Source organism: Molossus molossus, unplaced genomic scaffold (genome assembly GCF_014108415.1).
Source record: "Molossus molossus isolate mMolMol1 unplaced genomic scaffold, mMolMol1.p scaffold_m16_p_8, whole genome shotgun sequence".
NCBI lineage: Eukaryota > Metazoa > Chordata > Mammalia > Chiroptera > Molossidae > Molossus > Molossus molossus.
This window is the reverse complement of record NW_023425402.1, coordinates 38,450,534-38,472,543: the sequence shown is the minus strand read 5'-3', so window position 1 is coordinate 38,472,543 and position 22,010 is coordinate 38,450,534. Positions and strand designations below refer to the sequence as shown.

The window sequence follows — 22,010 nt, the reverse complement described above, 5'->3', positions numbered from 1 at the left end:
GCTAAAAAGTCACATGACAGCTTTGAGTGAATTTGACACCTAAGAGTTCAAAAATATATTACTTAAATGCAGCTTTATGTATTTTTTATTATTGTCACTATTAAAGATGTCTCTCATTTCCCCCCTTTTGCCCACCTCCACCCAGCCCCCCCCCTTCCCCGGCCTTCACCACACTAGTGTCTGTATCCATGGGCTATGCATATATGTTCTTAGCTTTATGTATTATTTTTTCCAAATCAATATGAGGCTTTTATTATATCTTTTAAAAAATCACAAATAAATGTGACAAGTCATTCAGCATCCTGGTGTTTCTATAGCAGGACAACTTAGATTTTATTCATCAGCCTGCTAAACTGATCCTTTTTCAGAAACAGAGATACCACCCCAAATTTTTCTGATCTTTGTTTTTAACTGTGTGCCTTGCTGAATCAAAGCAGCTGAATTTGGTACAAGTTCAATGTCATTTCCCTCAAGAATCAACTCATCTTTCTGAGCTTGAGATACTGAACAAGCAACACCTGACCTCATTCGAACTCTGCATATGTATTTTTCGCCCAAGAAATTTCTGATTTCAACAAGAGAACCATTCTCCTAAATAATGATGTTTTTGGGGAAGTGAGCGTACACAGACCTCATCTTGTAACAGAAGGAAGCCCAGTGTAACCCTGGATCATGTTCTGTACGTGATTGCAGACAATGCGAATAGTGGCCAGTTCCTTCCTATTTCCCCACCATTTGTCCACCTGGAACTTCTTTTTCTTCCCAAGGAGATTGAGTTCTACATTGATGTGGTTGAGGTCCCTCTGCAGGGTGCCTCTGAGGCCCTTCACAATAACTGTGCGTCCCTTCAGAGTGATGTCCACGTTTTCTGGGATGTCCACAGTCTGATTGCTGAGAACAGTCTTCATTCTTGCAGTAGATGCGGCACAGAGAGCTTTATGTATTTTTGACAGAACTTCGTGAAGTTGCTGAGTCTATAAACCTTAGCTGATATATAAGGAACACTACCCAAAGGAGGCCTAATAAATTGTGCCTGCTTCAGCTCCAATATACAAGCTCAGCTCCTTCTCTGCTACTGCATCAGATTAGGAGAAGATGGGAACTGGGGCCAGACAAAACTGCAAAGGGAAGAGATGCAGGACATTCCAAAGTGCACACTGAACTTTTTCTACAAAGACTGTCACTTATAAAGACATCGTATTCCCTGAATTTACACACGGCAACTGTAAAACAATTCACTTTTATAGCCTGACATGTTTCAGTATCTGGGGAAAATTAGTAACAATCAGCAACTTTATAGGTACTTCTGTGTCATGTTTTCACATGTTCCACTCTAAATGTTTTACTTCTTTACACAAAAGAATTTCCCTTTTGTATTTTACTTTTCTTTATTTGCATTAATCCTTTAGTTTGGGGGAAATTAATTAAGCCAGCAAAATAACTTTCTGAAAAGTGTAAACAGTTAAGCTCACTTAAAAATTTTGTTATAGATTCTATTTTTCCTGTTATATAACCCGAATACATTTTTAAAACAAACCAAAACTCAGATAATTTAGTGATAGTGCTCTCAGTTTTAGTATAATCCAGAAACACACTTTCCCCCATTTAGAACAGCAGTGTTTGACAATGGTTTATCAGACTGGCTTACGGGAGCAGGCCAAGTGAAAAGCATTGTTGTTTCATTTATCTCCTACAGAAGCCCATGTATATCATTCTGGTGGTCGTCTGGCTGCCAGACATTGGCCACATCAGGATGATCACATCTGCTGTGGTTAAATTGCCCTGGGTAGAAATTACCAAGGACTAGCATTTTTAAGGTGAAACAGACTATCAGGAAAAGCAAGTCCTGACTGGGAAGTAGATTGTAATTATTTAGGGAATAGCTTATATTAGGTAAAAAGAATACCAGTGTTACTATCCTCCTCTGGAGCCTTTGGTTGGTGTACTTAACACAGCAATCTAGCCAACTGATTTACCTGTTTCTCAAGAAACATACCTTCTGTGTTCTTGTTTTGATACTTTTGTTCATACCTTCTCGTCATCCATACCCTGAAACCCAATGCCTCCCATCCTTAACTTCTTTAGGACCTTAGAAATTGAGCCTGTGGTATCCCTTTTCTTTAACACAGAGGTTGCAAACTTAGCTGTGTTCAGAGGCCAGGATCTTAATGACGGAGCTGGGTTGGGTGTAACAAGATAGCCCCTTACATGGAACCCCAAAGGTGGATACATCTGCCTCATCTAAAGAGAGCTGCCTCTTCTTCAACTCACTCACATGTACCACATGGAAATATGGGCCTGATGTTGCCATGAGTTCTGATTATTAAAAGAATTTTACAGTGTCAATGTGAAACTTTCTAATTTATAACTGTTGGCCCTTAAAAGTTCAAATTATCAGGTATGAGCATTGTACATCCTTGGCTTGAGGGCAATCAGACTGGGACTCTGCTTTAATTATTCATTTGATAAACTCATTTATATGTGATACTTTTAGTATTTTACATTCACTATATGATATAATCTTATATTTAAATATGTTATAGTTTTTTAATACTTAGTTTTTCTTCTTTATCCAAATAGAATACAGAGTCCTTTAGATTGAGACTATATTATATACACTTTGACTTCAGAACCAACAAGGTGATTTACAAATAAAAGTGTTTAATAAATGGTAATTTGGCTAATAAGCTAATGAAATTTTTAGAAGAAAGTAAAAATTAAGTTATCACAGAAAGGTGTATTGAGTAAAATTGAAATGGAATAACATAAATATTCCAATAAAAATGTCTTAGGAGACACCATCTTTGGCCCCAAAGCAGCCTTTGTTATAAGGCTCATGAGAAATAAGACCTGAAAACCCTTTGTGTATTGCTGAGGACTATAGAGATGTTAACTGTGTTATTGAGGTGGGGGGTGGTGGTGCAGAAAAGCATCTGTACTTCTATAACAATGTAAAAATATCTGCTATTTAACTTATTCACCCACTAATGATGATTATATGTTTATGTTTGGTCTATAGTTGGTAGTTTGATTCAAATAAATCTATAAGTAAAATCACCTTGATTCCTTTAGGATTTCTTCCCTGTGTATTCATATCCTTTAAAAACTATTCTGTTTTTTCAGATTTCAGGCACTCCACACTTTGAGCAGGACAAAAGGAAATAATCTGATCACCCCTAAGAGGTTTCAAGGCAGAGATATTTTACTTTCCCTTTGATTACTGTGGTATTATAGCTCTCTTGACACAGGGTGTTTAAGCTAAAAATTGTTGCCAATAAGTAACTTCTTAACAGAAATAAAGAATTAAAGTCACTTGATGAAAATCAAAGTTTTATACACTAAAATAAAGATGAGAATAATACACAAAATGTGCTTTCCCTTTATATCCTCATTAAGAAGTTTTATATACACACATTTTAAAAGAAAAATGTGAAAATGAAATATTATTTTTCTCTTAAGAAGCAAGCATTTTTTCTGACATACTTGGGCTGTCAGAGAGGGAGTTGTGTTTGCAGTTAGAGGGAGGTCATTTAAAAGTCCAACTTCCAGTACACATTACATTTTTAAAGGACACCATTATGCTCTAATATTTTCCCTTTCTCCCCAACAACAGTTCTTCTTATATTTGAAAGTGGTACACTTCGGGTGACCTGAGGTTAACCCCAGCCTCTCTGTTCATATTCCTACATGGGTTCCAAATGATGGGCTTGCCTTTGGCATCCAGGTGAGCCAAGTCCTGACTGCCAAGTCTTAGTGAGAAATGGCAAGCTGATTCAAAGGAAAGTGGCATGAAAGTCTCCCATTGGTAACCAGGAATAGAGTCAACAGTGAAAGAAAGTGTGGCTGGGAGCATGTCTGGTTAGCCAAGGAGGGACTGAGAGACTCAGGGCCCCTTTGATGCATGGTCAGTCATAAAGCTTCCTCTCTGAGCACTTTTCAGTGAATTTAAGATGTGAAAAATATTTATGAAAAGCAAAATGGTGTTTTATGTCAATGTTTTGCTTTCGATACACAAGCCTATTGAACTGTTTGGATTACTTGCATTTTGTACATGAAAGAAGCAGGTTAAGAAAAGAATGATTTCAATTCAAGAATAAATTTAGGAAGAAATTTTAGCTGAGGATTCTTCCCATGAAGGCTAGCATAACCGAAAAACGTGTTTGATGTTCATTGGCTTGCTGATGATACTGATGAGCTAGGTGCCAATATGTGAGGAATAAGTTTGTCAAACTTTCAGAATGTCAGCAGTTTGGGTCATCTGTACTTTCTGTAACTAATCATCTTGCTCAAGAGCTTTCATTCTGGACCTATCACCTCAGCTATTTCTAAGCCTCCCACTGGGAGTCCATGCACACTTCTAAGGGAAAGGGACTTCTGGACTCTTCTTGGCAGAGGCAAGGTAAGAGAAACTAGGGAGTCCAAAGATCTCCTAGGGGCTGCTGGTGACTAGAGTCTCAAGATAAGAAGAAGGTCAAGTCCAGAAAGACTTTGTAAGAGTTAAAGGATTTGGATTTTATCCCCTGAACCATTGGAAAGGTTTGGATCAAGGGTGTACATGGCTAGATTTTTCTATGCCAGATGTTTGATCTTCTAGAAAGCCAGTTAATTAAAAATGTGTCCTTAACTAAAAGGAAGTTGGAAAAAAACTGACATCACAAGATAGAGTACATTAATGTAGAAAAGGAGCATTCTCCTCTCCTGATTCCACTCCATTCCCACGCATATACCTCATGTGTCCTCATGGAGATCTGCTTTGAAAGACAGGAACACGAATTTCAGGCCTCCCCATCATTCCCTCGGAACCACCAGGGCTGAGATGAACATCTGAGGCAGAGCAGGGGAACTAGATGGGTTCCTCACAGCAGGGGGAGCAGCATGCTGATAGAGCAGTGTAGAACTACATTTAATATGATTTATGCAGCACAAATGTACTGAGCACACATTTTGTTCCTGACACAGTGAAAGTACTAAGGTTAATGGAAAAATAAAACTGTCCATCTCAGTCTAAACACAGACAATTACTACTCAGTATAATCAGCGTTATAATCGCGCCAAAAAATGTTATAAAATCTGAAACTATGTCTAAAGTTATTTTCCAAAGTACCGTGGACATACAGATGAAGGAACTGTTAATTATTCAGAAAAAGAAAGCAGCAGTTTATAAGAATGGCCAAGAATAAAGTGGAAGAAAGAAAAAAAATTTTAATTTATTTATTAAACACCTTTCTATCCATTGATTCAAATGGTCGTTTACTCGTTTATTATCTCAATCAATCCCTCAGTAATTCAGTTGGGCGGTAAAGATTTATTTAATACTAAAGATGCCAGGCATTGTGTTAGGTGCTAGTGATTCTAAAAAAATATAGCAAAGTCTTTGCCCTTATGGATACAGAGATTAAAAAAAAGACCATTCCTTGCATTTATGAGATGTGATGGCTAATTTTATGTGTCAGCTTGGCTGGACCACATGATGCTCAGATTATGTGTTTAAACATTATTTTGGGTGTGTCCGTGAGTGTGTTTCTGGCTGAGGTTAGCATTTGAATTGGTAGACTGAGTTAAACAAATTGTCTGACCCAATGTGGGTAGGCCTCATTCAATCCACTGAAGGCCTGAATAAAACAAAAAGGCAGAGTAAGAGAGAATTCACTCTCTGTCTGAATGTCTGAGCCGAGACACTGGCCTTCTGCCTTTGGACTCAGAGTAAGACTGAAATTTATGCCATCAACACTCCTGGTTCTCAGGCTATTGGATTTGAATAGAACTATCCCATTGGCTCTCCTGGGTCTCCAGTTTGCTGACTGTCACTTGCATATGTGAAGAGCTTCTCATAATACAGGTGTTTTCACACACATCACCTAATTCAGTTTTTGCAGCAGCATTTTATAAAGTTTAGCATAATTTTTTGAGATTTACAGATGTTATACTGAGAACTGTGCCTTAAAAGTAGATCTTTATACCAAAAACCATGTATCAAACAACACTAAATGAAATGATTACTCAGAGAGAGAAAGGAGAAAGGAGAGAGAGCTTTAGATATATGCCACAATCAACATCAAACCAAACCAAACCAAACAAGATTTAATATGGAGAAGATGAAAGATGATAGGACTTGACTAAGTACGGATCAGCAGCAAGGACACTCCAGGATCAGAGAGTAACATGAGCAAGAACGGAATGTTGGGGACCACATCCTGGAAATGTCATAAGGTTTGTATAAGACAGAGGAGATGTGGGTGGAAAAGTAGACAGGGATCAAATAATCCATGTCACAGAAATTATTATCTATGTGGGTGTTGGGAGCAGATCTCTTTAAATTGCTGTGATGAAACAAGAAATATAGAACAGAAAAGCTATAAAGTTTCTTTCAGCTCTATTATTTCATAATTTTTATACTGTGTCCCACAAATAGAAAATCTTATTAATAAATATCCATGAAGATTTTAACCACCTAAGTAATATCTCTTTTAAAATCATCCTAGCCTGGCTGGTGTGACTCAGTGGATTGAGCATCATCCCATGAACTGAGCAGTCCCTGGCTCAATTCCCCATCAGGGCACATGCCCGGGCTACGGGCTTGATCCCCAGTAAGGGGCATGCAGGAGGCAGCCAATCAATGTTTTGCTCTCATTGATGTTTCTATCTCTCTCCCTTCCTCTCGCTCTTAAAAAAAAAGTCAATAAAAACATATTTTTTAAAAATAATAATAAAATAAAATAATCCTAAATCTTAATTAGTCTTCCTGTAAAACAACTCTGACCATATTCTCCTAATGAAAAGTCATCAAATGACAACAGAACAGAGTTTGACAGGGTCCTCTAGAACTTTAACACAAGGTTTTCACGTTCAATAGATGCTTATTGCATTGACCAACCATTTACAAATTATAAAACTCTTTGAGCCTAGATAGACTCATTAGTAAAGTAAGAGAAAGTTGCCACATTTGCTATTTATGGTGCCTTCTGAATTCTTTGAGTCAAAATAGCTTTGATGAGTAGTTCAATATACAATTAGGAGAGCTCTAATATTATTCATACAAAACACACGTTCTAAGGACGCACAAAAAAATTCATGACCATAATGAAAAAGAGAAGAAGTTCCTTTTAAAAGAGCTCAGAGAAAATGTTCAGTGTATGTTCCTTTGAGGTTCCAGGTTGTGAAGCACTAAACACACAAGACCCTCAACCTATGCTTCTTTTATTTAAATGAACTCAGTAGAATATTTATTGGGACAGACAGAACAAAATTAATTTGCACAGAATACTGGATAGTCCTGGAGACCAGAGGGCAGCAACTGTTCAATGTCCAACCCCAGACACCTAGTGTTTGTGCTTGAATGTATCCCAGAGATACCTGCTCAGAGAGCAGCTCGCAGAATGATGTTCTATAAATCTTCAGGAACCTCCAACTCTCTGAACAAATCTGGGTCACAAAGTGACCATTTAGAATTGCAGTTTTATTCCATGATCTCAGTCTCAAGTAGCTTCATTTATATTTTGTTGTTTAGTTTTATTTTTAAATTTTCTTTTAGAAGATTTCATGTGGCATTCATTCCTTTTAAAGCATTGTTTTTATGTTGCAAGTTTTTAATAATGGTAATAAACTTAAAGGCCTTAATCACATATGTGCCATATTTATAGGATAACTTGAGATCTATTGCTTTTCTATTTTCTTTGCTATCTGCTAAGATTTAGCTGACCTTCCTATCTTGTAGATTTCGTAGATATAAAATAAAGAATGCATGCTAGGTTGCCCAGAGCCATAACTTTTCCACACTGGCAACAGAAGTAACTCAAAACAAAATAATCTTTTGGAGTTTTTTGATGTGAAGAAGTAATTCTGACATAATAAACTAAAAGCGTATTCTCTCAAAATAGTCGTGATTTCATAAATTTCTAGTGGAATAAACAGTCTTGATGCATCATTCAGCCTTGAACCTAACTGAAGATTTAGTAGGGAACCTCAGACTAGTTAAAACTGGTTTTAAAACTAGTTAAAAATCATGTTTACAGGCTGGGGTTCATATACCTCTAGGTACACAGACTTTCTAAGGGACTAGCGAATACCTAAAGTAGTAAAGGAATCGATTTCCAAGTCCTCATCTTAGGTAGTCTTTCCTTGCTCCTGAAATGTCTGTGATGAAGGCATTGGCTTCATGGCATGTGATCTGTGCAGTAGCACAGGACTCCACACTTGGTTTAATGTTCTGCTGTCATGATCTTGAAATTCTTTTTTGTTGTTGTTGTTGTTGTTAATCCTCAAGGATACTTTTCCATTGATTTTTAAAAATGGTTTTATTGCTTTTTAGGGAGAGAGAGATAGAAACATCTATGTGAGAGAGAAACATCAATCAGCTGCCCCCTGCACGCCCCCCACTGGGGATCATTCCTGAAACCTGGGCATGTGCCCTGACCGGGAATCAAACTGGGACCTCTCAGTCCATGGGATGATGCTCAATCCACTGAGCCACACCAGCTGTGCTCCACTGGTTTTTTTTTTTTTGGAGGGGGGGGCATTGGTGGGAGAGAGAGAAACATTGATGTGAGAGAGACACATCAAGAGGCTGCCTCCTTCATTTCTCCAACTGGGGCTGGGGATCGAACCCACAACCCAGGTATGTGCCCTTGACCGGAATCAAACCCGAGACCCTTTGGTCTGCGGGCTGATGTTCTAACCGCTGAGCAAAACTGCCCACGGTGATCTTGAAATTCTTAATCATTTTAGGAAGGGTCCCTGCGTTTTTATTTGGCAGTGGGTCCCACCAGCTCTGTAGCACGTCTTGCAGTCAGGCACCACCCTGGTTGTGCTTTACTATCGCTCCTTTTCCCAACAGCGCTTGTCTCGCTTCAGAAAAGAAAGCCGAACTTCTCACTTATCAACCTTACTAACGACATTGTCCTGGAGAAGGGAGGAGATGGAGAGTGTAAAATCCACCTGGCAGCAAACAAGGGACAATGCAAAATACTGATGAAAGTCTAAGCAGGATGCTTGGTTTTGTTTTCTGCGTTATGCATATCTCCTAAAGGTCAAATTTTGATTTGAGTAATCTGGGATTGTGTCATCTGTGTAAATGTTCCGAATGCCTAGAGGAATGAGAATTCTTATTCTTGACCTCATTGATGTCATCCTTGGATTTCCTCAAAGAATGCAGTGTTCTGGAGGGAGGGTCCTGTATGGACAAAGCAAAGCAAACAGCAAAAAATACTAAAGATGGAAGCTCCCAAATCCATCTAAGTCACCAGTTCTGGGCAAGATTCTGAGTCTTATCCACCTACTCCAAACCCTACCTATTGATCTGCCCACCCGTCCCTTTTTACCTAGCTGGTTTGGAATTTGAATTCAGAATTAAGATGCTTGTCTTGAGGTTGAGAATAACACAATTATTTAAAAGGAAGTATATAATCAGAATTTGGGGTCAGGACTTCAGCCAGATTTAATTGAATGCTTGATAATTGGGACTGGCTTGGGAAATTAGATTTTTAAACACATACTTGATTTTTTAGAATAGTTGTAGATTAACAGAAAAATTGAAGAAACTTTCTCCTGTACTTGACATCTGACATTAGTATGGCACATTTGTTCTAATTAATGAACAAATATTGATGTGTTTTTATTAACAAAAGTTCATGCTTTATTTAGGTTTCTTTAGTTTTTACTTAATATCCTTTTTCTTTTCTGGATTTTATCCAGGATAGCACGTGACATTTAGTCATTATGTCTTCTTAGGCTCCCTTTGACTGCAACAGTTTTTCAAATGTTCCTTATTTTTAAAAAATATTTTTATTGATTTTTAGAGAGAGAGAGAGAAACATCAGTGTGAGAGCAAAACATGAATTAGTTGCCTTCTTCACACCTCCTACTGGGGATCGAGCCCACACCTTGGGCATGTGCCCTGACCTAGAATCGAACCAGCAACTTTTTGGTGCACTGGACAATGGCCAACCAACTGAGTCAGGCCTCAAACTTTTGTAATTTTTGATACCTGGACAGTGTTGTGGAGTAGGGTCAGGTATTTTGTAGCATGTCCTGCTATTGGGATTTGTCTGAGTTTTGTTTTAAGTAGACTTTTTTAGAACAGTTTTAGTTTCACAGAAACACTGAGTGGAAAGTACGGATTTCCCATATACCCTCAGCCCCCATACATACTCAGCCTCCTCCACTGTCCACGTCCCCCGCCAAAATGGTACATTTGTTGTAACTGATAAACCGACATTGGCACATCATTATCCCTCAAGGTCCACCGTTTACATGAGGGTTCATTCTTAATATTGTATATTTTATGGGTTTGGACAGCAATTCGATAACTTGGGAATATTTTCTATAATTGAATGAAGTATATCTATAGTCCCAACACTTTTTATTAAAAAAAATTATTAAACAGTATATATAAGACATTATTCTAAGGGTTTGACATATATCAGTTTTTTTAAAAAGGTAAGGTTATATAGTCCTCACACTCTAGGGAAAATAGATAATAAATTACAATATATAATAAAAATACTGGATAAATTAATTATGCAGTCTGTTAGAAAGTGATAAGTAATGCAGAAACAAGATATAAAAGGCAGAATAAAAATGGATTTGGCGGGCAAGCTGAGAGGGAGTTGGAATATTAAATACAATTATAGGCCTCATTCAGAAGGTTTGACATAGAAAAAGTTTTGTTTAAAATGTTATCTTGGCCCTGGCCGTTTTGGTTCAGTGGTAGAGCGTAGGTCGGCGGACCAAAGAGTCGTGAGTTTGATTCGGTCAAGGGCACCTACCTCGGTTGTACTTCAGTCCCGGGCCCTGGTCCTGGTCATGCGGGAGGCAACCAATGGATGTGTCTCTCTTACATCCATGTTTCTTCTCTCTCTCTCTTTTTCTCCCCTACTCTATCTGAAGATAAAAATGGAAAAAAAGTATCCCTGGGTGAAGATTCAAAAAATAAAATAAAATAAAATATTATCGTGGCAAAAACACACTTGAATTAATCACATTAACATTTCTTCACCAGTTTCTAACATATTCTGTTAAATGAGATGCCTCTAAGTGAAGAGGATGGGCATAATTATTAGTCATTTCCCAGGCTATATTAATGACATTGTTTTATGCTCCTCAAAAGATGAACAACTCTACTGTGTAACAGAACCTTTTGCAAATCAGGGGTTCTCCAATTTTCAAACTTGAAAAATCTAATTGAACAGCAACTTGATAAAGCATTTTAGATATGTTTTGAGGTGACTTTTTGGCATATAACTCAGAAGAAGTTGAAAGAATTGAGTGACGGTGCCATAACAAAATCGTTTCTATTTAGTCATTGATGTGAACAAAGTTTTATACACCTCTACCTACCTTCTCTACCTACTTATTATCATCTCTCTCTCCCTCATCTATCATCTTATACCTATGAAAACCAAAACAAGAACAGTGCGTTAAATTTTATGTTAAAAATAATATTTATAGATACATGAACTAGCTGAAAACAATAGCCTAATTCGTCTAATTAAAAACACATTCTTAATTTTACTACTTATGTTTAATAAATATATTTAAAGGTTTATACATATGTTTGCAATCTTGATTAATTTTATAATAATAATAATTGTAGGGTTAAATAATCTGAAAATACAAATGTTTAGGCCTCAGGGTCACAGGTAAATAAAATTTCAGTTTATATGTATGTGTATATATTTTTATTATGTAAATGCAAGATAGATAATCAGTAAAGAGTTATGAATTTTTAAAGGCATAGGATTAAGTTCTATGGGAAAAGTGGAATGAAGACGTAAACTCAGGGATTAAAGAAAAAAATATAAAATTTCCAGATGTTCAAAAAGATGACTAGCAAACTGCTGTATTTTGTATTTCATTGAATATATTGAGAAGAGTCATATAACACGATTTTATATTTGTAATATGCTGTATATCATATTATGTCTAATTATTTATATTTGTGTTGAAAATGTTTAAATGTTAAATATCTGAGGGGACATAGTTTTTCAAAATTATTTAAGAGAATGTCAGCAAATATTTAGAAGACCACTAAATTGCTAGTTTGGACCTTTCTTATGTTTTAATAAAAACATATCCTTCCTTGGGTTCTTTAATATTGCATCATCTGTCTTCCAAATATCTCCAATCTTTTGCTTACTTACTTCTCTCCCCTTTGTAGGTCTTAAATTGTGGGTATAAGTTTCTTTCCTTAGGCTTCTTAATCTTATATTTCGTATTCATTCCCCCCAAATCACATTTACTTTAATTTTCAGTTCTGACGTCACTGCAGCTGGGTTCTTAAGTTCACGTAGGCAGTACCTGCGGAGCCCTGCTCTTCGGGGCTCACCACTCACCATGCAGTGTTGGTATCTCAGACCCAAGGGGGTCCAACTTCTCCCCACCAAAGAACATAATTTCTTCTTCCTAATCTATTGAAATCGGTTAACCTTTCTCTCAGGAACACTAGCTTTAAACTCATCACTGACTTTTGGTTTGGGGGAAATACATATGCATGGTGTGAGACGTGGCGGAGGAACTGAATGTTACTTCTTTCTCAGCAATGCCCATCTAACCAGGGGGAACTTCATAGTCAGTGAGTGGTGGAGACTTCCAGTGACGGTGTAAGGCATGTGGACTTAGTACTTTTATGAAAATAAAAGCACCTCTGATTCTCCATTCCATAGTGAAATATTGATGAACTGGATTGGAACCCATTTGAGAAACCTCTCAAGTCAATAGAATTATTTGTTAACGTTTAAATTTAGAAGACAGTGATAAATAAGAAAGCAACATTTTATTTAGAAAATAACAAAGATTCATTTAAAATTAATTTTCTCTACCCCCTTTGCTATGACAATATTAGAGGTGCTCATAAAACAACTGTAAAAATTTTTCTAGCCATCAATACGTGCACTTGAAATAAATAAAATATCCTTATGAAGATGACAGTATATTGTATATTGGACACTGCTTTAAAATACAAATTTTCCTTGATTAATCCTATGTATACCGGAAAATGAAATTACTCAGAACAAATTCTTAACCAGCAGAATCAACAAGGCTTTGTTAGTTTGTTTTCTAATGTACACACAGTTGTCTACTTCACACCAAAATAATTACCACTTAGAATTACTCAAAGAAATTATTTTTTTCCCTCAAAATGCACAGCAAAGATATTAAGGTTTTTGAAATTGACAAAAGTACATTATAAGTCAAGAAAGAAGACTGAGTAAAATGTGCCCTAAACTAAAACCAAAGGGATAGAAGATAAATATTGCAAACTTGTATAGTCAAAGTTCTTGGCTGAACCTAAAAAGATTAACAATATCTCTTATTTATTATCAGACAAATACATTCAAATCCCCTACTTTAGGCCATCATTTACACCATATTTTTAATGGAGAAAAGATAGAATATAGACTGCTTTTTTTCTGGGAATTTTGGTATCATCTGTAGAAGCAAAAAAATATATATATTCTAATAGAGAAACAGGCTAGTAATTAGATAATTTTAATACTGTCTATAATTTCAAAATGTCTATAAAGCTGTTATCATGGGTATGAAATTATACAAGTAGTTTCTTATTCTAAAAAATTCAAGAGTATTAATTTGTTGACTCAGAAAACCAAGCATTTTTAGTTTTTCAAGTTATGACCTAAGTTTGTGTTCATGCCTACAGTTCCTTAGATAGGGATCAATATACTTAGAGAATATGAAAGTATACTATAACCTTATTTTAATCACATCCTTAAACTCTGTCACATAGACTTTTAAATACAATTATTCTTGTGTTTTTATCTTAATAGTAAAATCTGAAACTGTATCATGTTGTAAAGGGAAATAGTTTTTTCATATAACAAGATAAAATTAACTTATTTCATAAACTAGATGTAACTTAATTAAGAAACTCACAAAATTATTGGGAGAATTAATTAAAAACTAAATGTGACATTAATATGTTGACTACTTGGAAAGATCAATATATTTTTCTAATGCTGAATAATGTTTGATTTTCAAAGAAATTAGGTCAATTAAATATAGTTATAAAATTGGTAACTATGAGCCAATTATGAGGTGAATGCTGCCAATTTCATAATTTTACCTGATATCATTTTTTTTTTCAATTTATGCATCATCCCACAGTATTAAGTTTTAGTTTATTTATTATTAAACACTTTAAGTCAAGTAATGGTAATGCTTAAATAAAATTGAATTTAATTATGTTCATTTAAATTACAAAGTTCATATTTCATGACAGAATATTTCATGGAATTTAGAATGATAGTTAATAAAAAAGATTTCATTTGGAGCAGATGAGTTACATCAGAAACTCCCCCACGTGGAGTTCAGTGTTCGCATGCTAAAATAGGCGTCTGTAGGAAAAGAACAATGAAATAAAAACTACGCTATTGAAAAGCATAAAATTTTACAAGCTGAATTGAGAATGTCGTGAGCTATGTGGAACATATTTGGGTAGTACTTAGATAAATGACAGCAATAAAATATGCTATAATAGCTCCTTTTTAAAACAGGGGTTTCACAGCATAAAAGACAGGCAAGGGGAAAAACTGTTACCATGCATCATTTTTTTAATGACCACCATAAAACTTTCTAGAGCTCTCTGACATGAAAACTTTGTTAGCAGTGGTATGTTTAATAGGCCAAAGAAAGTCAAATAGCTAAAAAAAATCCGGCTTAATTTGTTTGTCTTTTCTGACGTGCAGTGTGGATCACATGTATACATTCAGTAACTTGATCTTTAGCCAAAACCCCAGAGAAATCCCTTAGAGATAGTTCACAATCTTTCTGTTTCAGTAAACTCTCATGTAATGAAAATAATCCCCACATCAAAGAAACAAATAAGCAAAAATATCATAATTTAAAATATTTTTAATAATTTTTTAATGGTATAAATTAACCCAAAGCAGGAACTACTTGATGATTTAAAAATTCCCATCTAATTTACAAATCAGAAGACATCTCATAAAATGCCTTTAGTTATCACAAATGTCTTACATTTGAAGAAGCGAGGTATGCTGTTTTTTAATTGTAATGTATGGCCCACTTGAATAGGAAAAAATATTGGTTAAGGAAGACTTTGTTAAAGGGAGCTGTTTTTCATGGCAGCCTACTGTGGGCTGTGGAATGTTCTCTTAGGGAGGTTTGGGTCCTGCTGGGTTCAGACACAACTCTTCAACAATACCCAAAGTCAGGTATGTGTGGGAGATGATTTTTAATCTAGGAGTCAATGAAGGGAGTAGTAGAGAATAAATGAAGTACATATAACTCATTAAACATGATATATATATATATACACACACACATATTCTGAGATATAATTACAAAACTCAAATAATTAGTATTATAATTCTAGCACTAAACCCAAATTTCTGAAACTAGAAAATTTGGTGAAATTCTTAGTACCAGTACTAAGAAAACATGTTTTCATCCCATGTTCAACCAGAACTTGACTCTGTGTAATTTGTTGATGCTTATCTGTCTCCACACGGTTCATATCTATATTACAGGAGGTACTTTCTTGTATTAGTGCTAAGAAACTCATTATACAAATTTCTGGGTTGGTTCCTAATTATGTAATGTTCATAATTTAAATCTAAAGCTCTTTATCACTTTGTTTTGGTAGTTGCAGTTGCTTCTCTTCCTAATTTGCTACTACAAATATCCTTAAATTTATGGCATTTCAGTATGTTTACACTCCTTTAGTGAGCTCTGAAAAGTTCCCTGAGACTTCACACAGCTCCATCCACCACATTATTGAGTGATACATGACCACCTGAATTGTCCAGCCCAGCTCAGCACTCATTTTCTGTCTCTGTCTCCCTCGGTCTCTTTCTTGGTCTAAGGACCTTCATCAGCTTCCTCGGGGTCCTAAGTATCCTTCTAAAAGATTAAGAGGCTGCTCCTAAAACTCTAAAGTGACAAATGAGAATAATATCTGGGCTGCAGTTCTTAGAGGCTGGGTTGGGCTTGGGGCAGAGCTGTTCTGGCCAGGGGTTCCAGAGCATGGAAATCTAGACTAAAGCCTGCATCAAGACCAGTGGCATTTTCTGCTAAGGTATTAAGGAATTGGGAAGACAAACAGAACAGGACAGGAGTGGAAAATGAAAGGCAGAGAGCATGGGGACTATCTCTAAGGGGCTGTACCCACTAAGACCTTCTAGTAGTACCTGCAGGCCTGTTCATTGATGGGAGAGAGTCATTAAGGGGATTGAGATACCTGGACACCAGTTCCAAGCAAGAGATACATGCAAAATGTGGTCCCATTGAGCCAAAGTCACTGACTCTATGTCACTTTCTTTGCTGAACTATCAAACATCCTTCCTCCTGGCACTAATTTAGAAATTCCATGTGGCACCATCAACAACTGGCCTCCAGGATTCTTCCCTGGGTGTTGTTCTGTGTTTGTGCCCGTCCTGTTTCTCAGAGCTCCTGTCTGCAATTGACTAGTGAGGTTCAGATATGGTTTAGTACAACTGAGAAAGATTTTTACTTTTACTTTTTAAATTTTTTTATTAATTTATTTTTGTTACAGATGTTTCTCCTTTTTCCCCCATTGGCATTGACACCCTCCTCTCAATCCCCTCCACCCTGCCCCATCACCAGCATTGTTGTCTATGTTCATGGTTACGCATACATGTTTATAAATTCTGTGGTTTATTCCCCCACCCCCACCCCCTTTCTGAAAGATCCCTTATCCTTTGAGATGACATGGAGGGTATTATCCTAAGGGAAACAAGCCAATCAGAGAGAGACAAATATCACATAATCTCACTTATTTGTGGAATATAATGAACAAAACAAGCTGATGAACAAAATTGACCCAGGGTACAGACTGACAACTGAGAAAGATTTTTAAAAGATCATTATCAGTGAACCAAAACCAGGGTGGAGGAAGCATTCAAAGCATGTTTAAATGCCACAGTTTTAGATAACGCAAACTTAATTTCAACCCAGTGGGCTTTGGGAATTCTTATTTTGAAACTAAAGTACGAATTGTAACTTCATTATTTTGCTGTTCTCTAGTATATCGGAGGCCCCAGAGGATTAAGCAGTTCTCTTACTGACTTCTAGTCAGCAGTTCTTTTCTGAGAAGTGTGTTATTTTCATAAAACTTCCACCCCCTCAAGTTTACATTCTATTTTATTTTTTTATTTTATTTTTTATCCTCACCCAAGGACATTTTTCCATTTTTTGTTCAGATAGAGTGGGAGGGAGAGAGAGGATGAGAGAGAGAGAAACATTGACGTGAAAGGGACACATCGAGTGGCTGCCACCCACACAACCCAACGAGGGCCAGGGACAACTGCAACCGAGGTGTGTGCCTTTAGCGGGAACCGAACCCGGGTCTCTCTGGACCACAGGTCAACACTCTAACCGCTGAGCCAAACTGGCCAGGGCTTCATTCTATTTTATAAAGAGAACAAAAGCTACTAAACATTTATTCAACAAATACATGTTGAATATCAACTATGTGTCACAATTGGTGCTCGGTGTCAGCATTCAACAGTTGGGAGATACAGGTAAACAGGCACCTATAATAAGTGTGAGCCAGTCCTGGTTAATTAGACATAAAGTCCTCCTCCAGTGGACTTCTGGGAAAGATGGTCTCCCTGACCAAGGGCAAGGACACTGCAAAGGGAAAGCTCTTGCAATCCCTTCCCCTTATCCTGCTTTGGATCCCACTGTTTGAGGACAAATGCCCATGACAGTAAGTCAGGGCCCCCTTGCAACCAGTAGGGACAGGATATCTGCATGGCTTGCTCTCTGTTGCTCTCTTTAGATCTGTGCTGAAATCTCGCCTTCTCAGGGAAGCAATCCCTGACCACCTTCTGCAAAATAGCACCCCCCCCCCACAACGACCTCTCCCCCAACTCCGAATCTCCTATATCCAATTGGGTTTTCTACAGCATGTGTCACTGTCCTATATGTTATCAGCTCATATTTACTCATTGTCATTCTTCCCCTGGGACAGCAGGCATTTGTCTGTTTTGTTGTATAATATATCCCTAGAGCTTCGATAAACGGTTTATGTGCTAGATCCCCGGAACTCCAGTATATCAGGAAGCTCACAAAAAAAATATTTGTTGATAAAATGAGTGAAAAAGGGTAAGAAAATCATCTAGATCTTTGTGGGCTATGGTAAAGACATATCAATGACTTTAACTTGCTTCTTCCCCTACACTTCCAAAATAACCAACTCCTCATTAATCCTTTCATCTGGACAGAATTGTAGGGAGTAGAGACAGAAGGAGAGAGAGATAGGCAGGTCATGAAGTATCTTCCGGCTGAATAAAAAAGTTTGGGTTTTATACTGAAGTATTTATAACAAGATAAACCCACACTTTTGAAAGATACTTTTCCCTTCAGTGTGGAGAATAGATTTTGAGTATAGGAAAGGAAACACATAAAAAGGCCACTGTAAAAATAGAGGTGAAAAATTAGTAGAGTCCTAACTAAATCAGAACACCTGAAATTGAGGGAAGAACGTTGACGGAGACCTGACTGTAAGGGAAATGATACAAACATTGATGTAAGATTCCATGAGGGGTATGAAAGAGAGGACACAGTCTGGAATGCTCCCAGCTTGGAGTCCTGGGGACCACGCTGGACAGCTCATTAAGAAGGGGCAGGTGGAAAGAGGAAGCCGACTTGTAGGAAGTGAGTTCAGTATTGGATGTTCTGAGGCTTAGTTATCTGTAGAGAGATTCAGAGGCAGTTGGATATTGATCCCTATCTCAGAGAGCCAACTCTCATATGTAATGGGTATGAAGAGGAAAAAGAATTGCTGAGAGGCTAAGAGGAGAACTTGATAAAATGTGGATAGAAAACTAGGCAAAGAGTTACACAGAAACCAAGCAGGGTGAATACCGAAAAGATATTATTGTGTTTGACAACACTAAGAATTCTGATGACATCTGGGAGATCATTTCAACAGATGGATAAGGACAAAAGCCAGATTCCACTTGGTTAAAAAATAGTAATAGTAATAGTGAACATTTTTTTTTGCATATTTATTGATTGCCAAGTGCTTTTCTATATCTTCTTTGGGTATAAATGCATATAAGGGGAGTGTTATCTTCATCTACATTTTTCTGATGAGAAAAATGAAGCACAGAGAACATAATAGTTTGTGAACAAACATCACACAGATTAGAAAAGTAGCAGAATCAGGATCTGAACCAGGCGATTTGTGCTCAGAACCTATCTTAATTACCACGCATTACTATTCTCTGATGAATGAGAAATAAGCAAGGGAAGCAATATATATAGATGCCTCCTCCAAATATTTAAAATGAAAGAATATTGAGCCCCGGCCAGTTTGGCTCAGTGGTTGGAGTGTCGGCCTGTGGACCAGAGAATCCCAGGTTCAGTTCCCACTAGGGACATGTACCAAAAAATAAAAATAAATAATACATTTAAAAAAATAAAATAAAATGAAAGAATATTGAGAAAGAAAATCATAGCCAAAGAACAAGGTAGGATCAAAGGGTATAGGTACAATAGAGAGGATACTCTGTGAAGTCAGAAACAGGTAACTCTACCTTTTTTGCACTGTTATTTCAAGAAATTAACCATATTTCTTCATTTATAAAATGGAGACAATTATTCTAAAACATTAGAAATGTTATTAAAAATGTTACAAGCGTTAACTGAATGATAAATAGCCTAACATGGCATGAGCTCTCTCTCTCTCTCTCTCTCTCTCTCTCTCTCTCTATATATATATATATATATAATATGTTATCATATGTTATGATATATATATATACACACACACAAACACACACACATATATACAAAGAAAACATATATATTTTCTTCCTTCCCTAAATAGCCAGCTGAGTGTTGGTGCTCTATCAAAGACAAGTGAATTCACACTGATTTCCATGGTTTGTTCCTACATGGCCAAAAGCTCTTCTAAGTCTACTAAAAGGTTTTCTTTCCTTTACAAACTCCATCTCTCATCGTTATCTCTCTCATGCCAGCATCGTATCACTCCAGGTAAGATGAGGGCCCACCAACTGCCTAAAGGTGTCTGCTTCGAATGGAAGGCTGCACTGATGGCCCCAGACTCTCACCCACGTTGTTTCTATGCCTTTTGCCGTGGCTTGGCTGTGCGACTGTCTTTGGCTAATGGTATGTTAGTAAACATGATAGTAGAAGAGGATTAAAGAGCATGTATTTGTTGTTACTTGTTCTCTCTTGAGCTTCTGCCACCACCCTCAGAACATATGTGGGCTCACCTGCTGAGCCATGGGAGGCACGGAGCAGAGTTGAGTCACTCAAGATGCCCTGGCTCAGTCCAATCTAAATTGCTAACTTATGGACCCACAAGCTAACTAAATGCTTGTTATTTTAAGACACTGAGTTTGGGGGGTTTGTAACCCAAAACTATTTGGTTGTAAGTAACTGATGAACTCTGTAAAAGTTGAGCATTTGATCAACTGCCAGTAGGGTGCTGCTGAAGCTATTCCTGCCTCCTGCCGAATTACTTACAACCTTTCCATTAAGCCCTGGCCAGTTTGGCTCAGTGGTTAAAGCGTCGGCCTGCGGTCCGGAGAGACCCGGGTTCGGTTCCCACTAAGGGCACGTACTTCGGTTGCAGTTTGTCCCCGGCCCTGGTTGGTCATGCGGGTGGCAGCCACTCGATGTGTCCCTTCAAGTTGATGTTTCTCTCTCTCTCTCCCTTCTTCTCTCTCCTTCCCACTCTATCTGTACAAAAAATGGAAAAATATCCTCGGGTGAGGATAAAAAAAACAAAAACAACTCTTAGCTCTGCTCTGCCTTAGAAGGAAACAGGATTTAGAAAGAGTAGAGCAGGTTGGGAGGGGGGGATGTGGGCAACCTTGCATAATGGCTCCCTGAGGCTATAACATTCTCCCCTTTCTTCTTCTCCTCCCCACTTCTCCCCTAAGGGCTGGGTGGGAGAATTAACTCAGCCTAATGGTTATTAGCGGACCAAACATGTCTGCCTTTCCCCAGGTCTATGTAGATTGAGTGTTAGACTTTAAAACTCAGTGTTAGACTTTAAAACTCGGAAAACTTTCTTTTAGTAGAAAGACAGAACACTGCATATTCCTCCAGTTGAAACTTCATTAATCAGCCTCTATTTAGCCCCACACTCTGGAATATAAGCAAATGAGTAAACTAGCAAGCGTGGGAGCATTGTCTGCATTTCTGGCCCCCATCCATGTGAGTACATTTAATTGCTCCTGGTTCCTGTTGCCTTCAGGCCCCACATTTCTGGGAAATTTTTAGAGGACTAAATTATTTTATCACCGCTGGGTGCAATATAGCCAAAGTCACAGAATGTTCAAGATGGGAGGTACTGAAGGCAGTGGATGAAGTTAGCTCCCTTCCCTAGCCCGATGCTAAACTCTTCCAGGCAACGCAGCCCTTCAAGTAGTTGCCCTGGAGCTGCTTCCAGACTTTTGTCTACTTTGCTGCAAGGTAATATTATTTTTATACAGAGCATATCTCAACGAAAGTAGGTGAAAGTCTAAGTATATTGTCTTTGTGAAACTGAAAATGTAGAAATATAAGGTCAGAGAAATGTCAGAATAATAGTCTTAAATATATTTTGGCCAGTAGGTGCAATTCTTGGACATCTTTTGGGGAGTGTGGAACAGCTTGCAAATATGCATCTGTCCCATGACCCTCATGCGTCCTCTCCCTTTCCCACCCATGCGATCATAGCCATGTCCCATTGAAGTAGTTCAACCATGAGCTCAAATATAATCACACACTCTGTGTCTTTGCTTCTGTTATGATAGACCATTTTGGTTAGACGTTTTTTATTTAAGTAATGGTAACTTGACTTGATAGGTGAGAAAAAAAAGCCGTCCTTGATTTTCCTTTAGTAACTAGGTTAATATCTCCTAGTTTAAACAAAAAATGTGTGGCTGCCATCCTTACCTGGAGATTATTTTGGAAAGTCAAATCACATTTGCATGTCATGCCCTTAAAACAGTAGGAAAATCCTTAGGCTGAATATTATCACAATATCAAAGATT

General features: G+C 37.4%; 1 pseudogene; it reads right to left on the bottom strand.

Annotated features, from left to right (window-relative positions):
* Positions 1-333: 333 nt before the first annotated feature.
* Positions 334-920, bottom strand: LOC118621824 (annotated as a pseudogene).
* Positions 921-22,010: the final 21,090 nt, after the last annotated feature.